The sequence below is a fragment of the Amphibalanus amphitrite genome, unplaced genomic scaffold (assembly GCF_019059575.1).
Source record: "Amphibalanus amphitrite isolate SeventyFive unplaced genomic scaffold, NRLGWU_Aamphi_draft 000359F_arrow, whole genome shotgun sequence".
NCBI lineage: Eukaryota > Metazoa > Arthropoda > Thecostraca > Balanomorpha > Balanidae > Amphibalanus > Amphibalanus amphitrite.
The window spans coordinates 293,748-304,229 of record NW_024881853.1 but is presented as its reverse complement, the minus strand read 5'-3'; positions in this window follow the sequence as shown (position 1 = coordinate 304,229).

Genomic DNA, 10,482 nt, shown 5'->3' with positions numbered 1-10,482 from the left:
TCGTTTGACACCCAATTTTGCCGGTTTGATGCAGCCTGCCGTCCTCTAGAAGGCTTACTTTGAGATCACTACACATGTGCCGGTTTTGGCCTTTGACCTTGACCTCTGACCTTGAAAATTGACCTGAGGTCAAAAATTTTAGGTGCATTAGAATCGTCTCGTAAGGACCTTTCGTTTGGTATCGCTTTTGTTTCCGTAGCTCCCTTATTTACGGAGTTAGACAGGGGGGGGGGGCGAAAAACGCCCCCCCCCCCGGGCTGCGGTGCAGTGGTTGGGATTACCCCCCGGGCCCGGCCGGGTTAAGGTTGCCTGACCCACATAATCGCATTTGTCATGTAAAATGGAACGTAAACATGCATCACACGACACTTTCGTATGGTGAAATTCAGTGACCGGACCTCTGTGACCTGACCTGGTATTAGTGACCTCAAATAGCAAATTATGTGTTTGATGTACAGTTCAATATCGATGATTTTCAATAATATGATGCCTTTTTACTCGATTTTACAGCACATTTCTTTAACCCGCGCACCGACGGGGGTCTGCGCCAACTTCGTACCGATGGGGGGGGGTGGGTGACCGCCCCCCTGAGATCTCGAGAACGAAGCAAGATAGGGACAAGCGGTAAACGGCATCGGATACGCACGGACAAGGTCTACAATTTTTGTAAAGGTCATTTTCAGGTCAGGTCAAATATGACGTCACAGGGGTCAAAAAAGTCAAAATGGCGACGCTAGATATGCCGAGAGTTTTTCTCGAATAACTTTCTAATTAGTCAAGATAGGAACAAACTAAGGGCATCATCGTGATTCTCTCGTCAATTCGCATCGAATGATATATATGTTGACCTCGAAAGGTCAAGATCAAAGGTTGACCTCAGGTCACGTGACCTCGACGTCATCATCATGTATATCATTCGATGCGTCTTGACGAGCTGAACACAATGAGACCATCCGCGCGGCTGCATCTCGTTCCTGTACGGAGTTATTGGCAAAAAAAAAACGCTGGTGACCTTTGATGACGTCACATGACCTTACAGCTGCCCAACAGTAAAACAGACCTCAAGGTAGTGAAGGTTAATCGTATATGAAGTCATGTAGGTATATGGGGCCATTCCGACCCGTTTTAAAGTAAAAACAGGAAGTTGATTTTCCCCATTGACTTATATAATGGGGAGGTCGAGAAATTGATCTGGCCTTAGGTCATCGATAACAAAATTCCGAGATATACAAATTGTAGCTACTAATGACCTAATAACATCCTGCGACTTTCAAAGGCCTCCGACATCTACTGTAGCTCTGGCACGGTGACAAAGTTGCAAAAAAGTGACTTGAGGTTGGGTCATTCAAAGTGACCTGGTGACCTGACCTTAAAAGTTAGGAAGTTCAATCATGCACACCTTGTGTATGATTGATGTGAGAATAGTCGTACCAAATTTTGCGGCGCTACGCGCCGCGGTTTTCCCGCTATTCGCGAAAAACCTCAGGGGGCGGATATCCGCCCCCCCCCCGTCGGTGCGCGTGTTAACCCTATTAGTGGCAGGGGGTTGTTTTTATCCACCCCTCAGGTTTTTCGGGAATATCTCCGAAACCGCTGAAGCTACGATGCTGAAATTTTCTGACTTTTCCTAAAACTAAATTGGGCACATTCCCTGAAAATTTCAAGTTCATAACTTTACCAGGGGCGGCTCCAGAGCACTGGGAATTGGGGGTCCTATTCGTGAAGCGAGTCATTTGGGCGAAGATCACGATGCTGCACCAGTTTTACGAACAGTGAATGAAAGGTATCATGTGATAACATATACAAAGTTATTGTGCATCCTCTTTTGACACGTTTTTGCTATAATAGGCGGATCCAGGCGTCCAAAAAGGGGGGTTATTTTTTACCTCCCAACATAGGTGCCCTGACACCGCCTATGCATGACCAATACAATTTTAGTCGTTCTCTCATAAGAAAATTGTAACATAACAAGACCATTGCCACCCTTTTTAGAAACAGTACCAACAAAAACCTTATTTACTATACTTTTTGTGTACCCCCAATCTCAATGATCTGTATCCGCCTATAATTTTTGAAAATGCATATTTTTAGGATCCATGTGAATTCCTGGTTCATTCTCTATCGATCGGCAAAAGTTACGTTAAGATTGGTTCAGAAACCTGGCCGTGATAAACAGTCTAAAATGTATCAGCAATTTGCCCGTTTTTACCCCCCTCTACCCCCTATTGACATTTTTTAATTATTATTTTTTTTTAGAAATGTAGATCTCGTTGAGCCAAATCGAATGCTGCTTGAATTTTGAAAATCGGCCAGTTAGATCTCGAGATATCAAGGGGGGGTCGTAAACAGCCCCCCCCCCCCCGCCACTAATATGGGGTAGCCAGGAGCCTGCCACTAATAGGGTTAATTAAATGCCGGTAAACGGTGAATACTCGACATTTGACCTGAACTGTGACATCATCGGTTAGATCGAGGTCAATTAAATTGGGTGACAAGGTAGTTATTTGTTGGGGCTATCCAACACCGTTTGCTGCTTGTCGCTATATTGCGTGGTTCTCGAGATCTTAGGGGGGGGGCAAAATGCCCCCTTCCCAAACGTTGCTTGCTTGGCTGCTCCCCAACGTTGCTTGGGCCTTGGCAGACTCCAACGGGGCGCGGGTTACCGAAGTTGTTTTGCTTACAATGACATACATGAGAGAGCAGATCACCGGGCTCAAAACATGGCCTGTAGATAGGTATGTGGGCACTGGACGCCCACCGGGCGACGTATTTCCATGCACCACTTCTGGGGCTAGGTTTGTTTTCAAAGGCAGTGCAGCGGCCGCTTATATACCTGAGGAACGGCTGGGTGGAGTTTAGTCGAAGTTGATACGCGTCTGTAGGTACTAGGTAGGCAATCGGGGTGGCCTACCCACGTTAGTTCCGTCATCCGTGTACCTACCTGCTCATGAACATATTTTAGTGCTATATAGGCTAAAATAAAAGTGCCTATTGAAGGGATAATCGGTGACATTCTTCAGAGCTACCTATTCGTTTTATCTGCACCTTTGTTCAGCAACAAATTATGCTTGACTTGAGGTAAGCTCTAAATTGCAAGGCTTTGAGTTGTCAGCTCCGGTTGGTATCCTCAAACGTTGGAGGACTATCGCTCCCCCCTCCCCCCCCCCCACACACACCCTCCTAATCGGTTCTTATTGAATGGACAAATGACAATGACCTTCGCTGACTACTTACTGCTACCTGGGGTTATGCAGTGCAGTCATGGTTACTACTCCCAGGTCCCTCTTGGACTGGATAATACCAGCGCTACCTCGCAGCAGTGTCTCTAACTAGAGTTTTACAGTTATGCTCACCAGAGCTGTGCAGATCCGCTCACCCACCAACCATCAGCGCCATCTCTGCCTACCAAGCCCAGGGCGAGCAAAGCCCTATAGGGGATTACGTGACAAAAGATCGTAAGACAAAAGATCGTATGGAAAAAGATCGTAGAAAAATGATCGTAAGATAAAGATCGTATGTTGTAAAAGATCGTACGACAAAAGATCGTAAGAAAAATATCATAAAGCAATTGATCGTATTAAAAAGATCGTAGGAAAGTAATCGTAAGATGAAGATCGTATGTCGCAAAAGATCGTACGACTCAAGATCGTAAGCAAAGGATCGTAAAGCAAAGGATCGCATGAAAAAGATCGTAGGAAAATGATCGTAAGATAAATATTGTATGTCGCAAAAGATCGTACGACCAAAGATCGTAAGCAAAAGATCGTAAAGCAATGGATCGTATGAAAAAGATTGTAGGAAAATGATCGTAAGATAAAGATCGTAAGCTGTAAAAGATCGTAACTTTAAGTTCGCAAAGTTAATAATCGTATAGAGTAGTGTTGTAGGTAAATGATTGTATACCTAGCAAAAAGCCCGTTAGTCGCAAAATATTCTACGAAAAACCGTCACGTGCGCGTGCTGCTGTGACCTGTCGGCTGCCCCTGTTGGGGTGCTCAAGTCTTATTGGGGAGCTCAATCTAGCATTTGGGGTGCTGAGCTGAAGCAATCCCAATGATATACAAATTCAGTTTTCAGTATACAACAGTTTTCATTTTTCCCCATTGACTTATAATGGTGAGGTCACGAAAATGACCTGACCTCATATAACCTTAACCCTATTAGTGGCAGGCTCCTGGCTACCCCATATTAGTGGCAGGGGGGGGGCTGTTTACGACCCCCCTTGATATCTCGAGATCTAACCGGCCGATTTTCAAAATTCAAACGGCATTCGATTTGGCTCAACGAGATCTACATTTCTAAAGAAAAAATGTCAATAGGGGGTAGAGGGGGTAAAAACGGGCAAATTGCAGATACATTTTAGACTGTTTATCACGGCCAGGTTTCTGAACCAATCTTAACGCAACTTTTGCCGATCGATAGAGAATGAACCAGGAATTCACATGGATCCTAAAAATATGCATTTTCAAAAATCATAGGCAGATACAGATCATTGAGATTGGGGGTACACAAAAAGCATAGTAAATAAGGTTTTTGTTGGTACTGTTTCTAAAAAGGGTGGCAATGGTCTTGTTATGTTACAATTTTCTTATGAGAGAACGACTAAAATTGTATTGGTCATGCATAGGCGGTGTCAGGGCACCTATGTTGGGAGGTAAAAAATAACCCCCTTTTTGGACGCCTGGATCCGCCTATTATAGCAAAAACGTGTCAAAAGAGGATGCACAATAACTTTGTATATGTTATCACATGATACCTTTCATTCACTGTTCGTAAAACTGGTGCAGCATCGTGATCTTCGCCCAAATGACTCGCTTCACGAATAGGACCCCCCAATTCCCAGTGCTCTGGAGCCGCCCCTGGTAAAGTTATGAACTTGAAATTTTCAGGGAATGTGCCCAATGTAGTTTCAGGAAAAGTCAGAAAATTTCAGCATCGTAGCTTCAGCGGTTTCGGAGATATTCCCGAAAAACCTGAGGGGTGGATAAAAACAACCCCCCCCCTGCCACTAATAGGGTTAAGGAAAATCCGAGATATACAAGTTGTGAGACTCATAATGGATACTATATCCTGCAAGTTTCATTTGCCTGTGACATCTCCTCTGGCAGTGAGGGCGTTGCGAAGTTGCGACATCTGAAGACCGTGCAGAGGTTCACTTATGACGTCATAGGTCAGTGACCTGACCTGACCCAAAAATTCAGTTGGTGTCAAAAGATCCGGCTTGAATCAAAGGTCAGGTATGCCAAGTTTCAGCTCTCTATCGCCAGCGTGTTCGGAGCTAACGCGAAAACACCCTATGGGGGGGGGGGCGGCACCTGCCCGGGTTCCGGACAAAATATCGAAAAGCAAAATATCGAATAGCAAAATATCGAAGACAAATTATCGAAGTGGCAGAATATCGAAAGCAAAATATCGAATGCGCAAAATATCGAAATCGCAAAATATCGAACCGCAAAATATCGACATCGCAAAATATCGACATCGCAAAATATCGAATTGCATAATATCGAATTGCAAAATATCGAACTCGCAAAATATCGAATAGCATAATATCGAAAGCAAAATATTGAAACGCAAAATAGCGAAAGACAAAACTTCGAAAGACAAAATATCGAAAGACAAAATATCGAAAAGGCAAAATATCGAACGCAGAATATCGAAAAGACAAAATATCGAACGCAAAATATCGAACAGACAAAATATCGAAAGACAAAATATCGAAAAGGCAAAATATGGAACGCAGAATATCGAAAAGACAAAATATCGAACGCAGAATATCGAAAAGACAAAATATCGAACGCAAAATATCGAACAGACAAAATATCGAACAGACAAAATATCAAACGCAAAATATCGAAAAGGCAGAATATCGAACGCAGAATATCGAAAAGGCAGAGTATCGAACGCAAAATGCAGCATTTTTGCGCGCATGAGCACAAATGACCTTTCTCGCGGTGAGCGCGAGCCCAGCGCCATCTACGAAGTGACTCGGAGTGAGAGCCGGCTGCGCCCGGCCATTTCACCGCGCGCGTTCGAGGGGTGCGGAAAAAGGCGGAACAGCGTCCACCGTCCACCCCTCCGCCGCCAACTTGGCAGATTAACGATTCGTAAAATGTATGTTGCATTTTCAAAACGGTGCTGAGTATTACAAGTTACGATTTCATGTATGCTTGTTATCATCGGCCATGGCTTTCCCTCACCCAAAGACAGGGTGTGGGGAATGGAAAATACATGGACCCAGAACCACACCACTGTCTTTGCAAGCGCGAACATACGAGAAATATCGAAATGACAAAATAACGAACGCAAAGCGTCGAAAAGGTAAAATATCGACTTGAAATGGCTCTCTGCGGACTCCTTAGAGCTCTGTCGAACTCTGTCGAAATTAGGTTTCGCTCGACAGATCTTCCGGGGCTATCAAACATAGACGGATCCAACCCAGAGTTTTCGGAGGGTCTTGGAGGGTCTCAAATCAACGCAGGCAGGTGTCAGGGGACATGCTGGCCTGTAAGGGCTCCGCAAAGAGTTCAGATTCAGAGGGCACTCAGAACGACCTTTGTGGGCCCTACGAAGGTCTCCGAGAGCTCACGCAGACTCCTGGAATTCCACACTGATTCTCAGGCCAAATGTCGGCTTGTTGAATCACTTTATCCGCTCTTGGTTCCCCTTTCGCCGGCCTCTGAGAGTCCCAACGCCGGAACTTATGGGGCCATGGGCCCTACACCGGCTTTTAGGGCCCCTACATCGACTCTTGGGACTCATGACCAGTGGCGGCGGAAGGTAATTTTGGACGGGGGTGCACAATTTTCTCAAGGGGCCCCTCTGGAAGTTTTGGGCCCCCTTCAGTTTTTTAAAGTGATTATTAATGATTTATGAAAAACGAAAATTTTGGAAAATTATCCCCATACACACAGGTTCTGTAAAAAGTTTGAAATTGCAGTGTACCTACCTGTCTCAAATAATGAAAGCATAAAGAAGCAAATGCAACTAGTTTTTTATCGGCTGATCTTTTAGTCTAGCTACCACCCGCAGCGTCTCAAGCCACTTTTCTGGATCCGCAGAGGACCATTGAGGGCCCTACGAGACCGTTCCAAGAAGACCGTGTTTAGAAGCCCCTTGGAAACCGACCACATAGGGACTCCTCTAGAGACCTACATGACTCCCCAGACTGAATGAACCCTCCGATCAGGGTCGGTCCCTTGAAAGTTGCTGAAAGGTTTCAAAAGGCAGTATAGGCTCGAAAGTCTTTTGAGGGCTCTCAGAAACCGGCATCGGACCCCAAAAAAGCCTATATGGAGGCCCTCCAAAGCCGGGATGGAGGCCACACGAGCCGATGTTTAGCCTTAAGAGCCGGTATGGAGGACTGAATAGAGGAAAGGGGTCTCAGTGGGGCCTTCAGGGGCAAGCGTTTGAGCCCCAAAAGTATGTGTGGGGTCTTAGAGGCAGGTAGACCCCTTGGATATGCGCGGGGTCCCAGGAGCTCGCGTGTGAGCCAAAATATTCGGCTGGCGGCTACTAGAACCAGCATGGGGATTCTTAGAAGCTGCTTAGACCCACATTTCATGGGTCATGAGTCCCAAGAGTCGATGTAGGGGCCATAAAAAGCCGGTGTAAGGCCCATGGCCCCATACGTTCCGACATTGAGACTCTCAGAGGCCGGCGACGGGGCACCAAGAGCAGATAAAGTGCCTCAACAAGCCGACATGGGGCCTGAGAATCATTGTGGAATTCCAGGAGCCAGCATGAGCTCTCGGAGACCTTCGTATTTCGTAAGGTCCACAAAGGTCGTTGGATCCTCTGAATCTGAACTCTGCGGGGCCCTCAGAGGCCAGCATGTCTCCTCGCACCTGCCTGCGTTGAGTTGAGACCCTCCGAGGCCGTCGTAGGGTTCTTCAGAGGCCAGCGTTGGCCCTTGAAACCTTCGTTGGCCCTTGAAACCTTCGTTGGCCCTTGAAACCTTCGTTAGGCCCTTGAAACCTTCGTTAGCCCTAGAAGCCGTCAAGAGGGCCCTCAGAGGTCAGCATGGCCCCTGGAGCCTGCCTGCGTCGAGGCTCTCAGAGGCCGTCGTGGGGCCCTCAGACGCCAGTGTGGGCCTTTGGAGCTTGCGTTGGGTCTTAGACCATCGTGAGGGCCCAGAGAGGTCGTCGTCAGGGCTCTCAGCCCGTCAGGGACCGTCCTGGGGTCCTCAGAAGTTGTTGTGAGGGCCTTTAGAAGCCTTCGAGAGGATCATCAGAGGTCGTCATGAGGGTCCTTGGCCATATTGAGGGTCTTCATGGGCCCTCAGATACCTTTGAAGGGCTCTCAGAGGCCTTGGTAAGACTGCTAGAGGCCATTGTTGTTAGGGCCCTCAATAGGCCGTTGCAGAGCCCTCAGATGCCAGCATAGCCCCTGCAGCCTGGTTGTGTTGAGGCCCTCAGAGGCCGTCGCTGGGCTGTCTGAAGCCAAATGGGCCCTCAGACTTGAGTTGGGTCTAGGGCCGTCACAAGGGCCCTCAGAGACCGTCGTAGAGGCCCTCAGAGGCCAGTGGGGCCCCTGGAGTCCTGTGGGACCCTCAGCGGTCGTCATGAGGGCCCTTAGTGGTCGTTATAGGGCCCCAGGGGACAGAGTTCGTCGTGACAGCCCTCAGAGATCATCGTAAGGGCCCTCAGAGGCCATCATAGGGGCCCTCAGAGGCCAGCGCGGCCCCTGGAGTCTCCTTGGGGCCCTGGAGTCTCTGTGGGACCCTCGGCGGTCGTCATGAGGGCCCTTAGTGGCCGTTGTAGGGCCCCAGGGGACAAAGCCCTCAGGTGGGAGCCCTTAGAGATCGTCATAAAAGGGCCCTCTGAGGCCGTCGTGGCGGCCCTCAGATGCCGCATGGAGCGCCAAACGCGGCTCGGAACACTTCTAGTCGGTGTGGGGGCCCAAAGACTAGCATGGGGCGCTCCTGACCATTATTGGACATCCCTATCAGTGTTCGTTTCCCGATCACTGGTTTTCAGGAGAAATGTATTGGATGGTGCGACGGGCCCCTTGTACGGATTTTGGGGGTGCAAAAAGATATGTTTGCACCCCCATGTTTTTCGATGGGGATGCAGCTGCACCCCCTGCACCCCCTATTCCGCCGCCACTGCTCATGACTCATTATATATGGGTCTAAGCGGCTTCTAAAAATCACCATGCAGGTTGTAGTAGCCGCCAGTCGAATATTTGGGCTCACACGCTAGCTCCCACCTCACCAGCGCACGGGGTCCCACCCCGTGCACGCTCCAGGGGCCTACCTGCCTCTAAGACCCCACACATACTTTTGGGGCTCCAAACGCTTGCTCCTGAAGGCCCCACTGAGACTCCTAGTCCTTTCCTCTATTCAGTCCTCCATGCTGGCTCTTTAGGCTAAACATCGGCTCCTGGTGGCCATCCCGGCTTTGGAGGGTCTCCATACAGGCTTTTTTGGGTCCGATGTCAGTCTCTGAGAACCATCAAAAGCCTTTCGAGCCTACGAGTATACTGCTTTCTGAAACCCTTCAGCAACTTCTGAGGGACCGACCCTGGTCGGAGTCTCATTCGGTCTGGGGAGTCATGTAGGTCTCTGGAGGAGCCTCTAAGGGGTCGGTTTCCAAGGGGCTTTTAAACACGGTCTTCTAAGAACGGTCTCGTAGGGCCTTTAATGGTCCACTGCGGATCCAGAAAAGTGGGTTGAGATGCTGAGGGTGGTGGCTAGACTAAAACAAGATTAGATGATAAAAACTAGCTGCATTTGCTTCGATATGCTTTATTTGAGATAGGTACACTGTAATTTCAAATATTTTGCAGAAATTGTGTGTTTGGGGATGGTTTTCCAAAATCTTCGTTTTTCATAAAGCAATGATAATCACTCTAAAAAGTATCGGGGGGGGGGGAGAAACTTCCAGAGGGGACCCTTGAGAAAACTTTGCACCCCCATCCGAAATTACCTTCCGCCGCCACTGCTGAGCTCTACAAAAAATATCAGAGTTTTCCAAGTCTGTCATGGACCCGCTGATTGCTCTTTGCGGCCTACAGATAACAGAGGGCCCGATGAGTTCGACAGAGCTCTAAGTCCGCAGAGGCCATTTCAAGTCGATATTTTACCTTTTCGACACTTTGCGTTCGTTATTTTGTCTTTTCGAGATTTTGCTTTCGATATTTTGCCTTTTCGATATTTTGCGCTCGATATTTTGCCTTTTCGATATTTTGCGTTCGATATTTTGTCTGTTCGATATTTTGCGTTCGATATTTTGCCTTTTCGATATTCTGCGGTCGATATTTTGTCTTTCAATATTTTGTCTTTCGATATTTTGTCTTTCGATATTTTGCGTTTCGATATTTTGCGTTTCGATTGTTTGCGTTTCGATATTTTGCTTTCGATATTATGCTATTCGATATTTTGCGATTTCGATATTTTGCAATTCGATATTTTGCGATTCGATATTTTGCGATTTCGATATTTTGCGATTTAGATATTTTGGAATTCGATATTTTGCGATT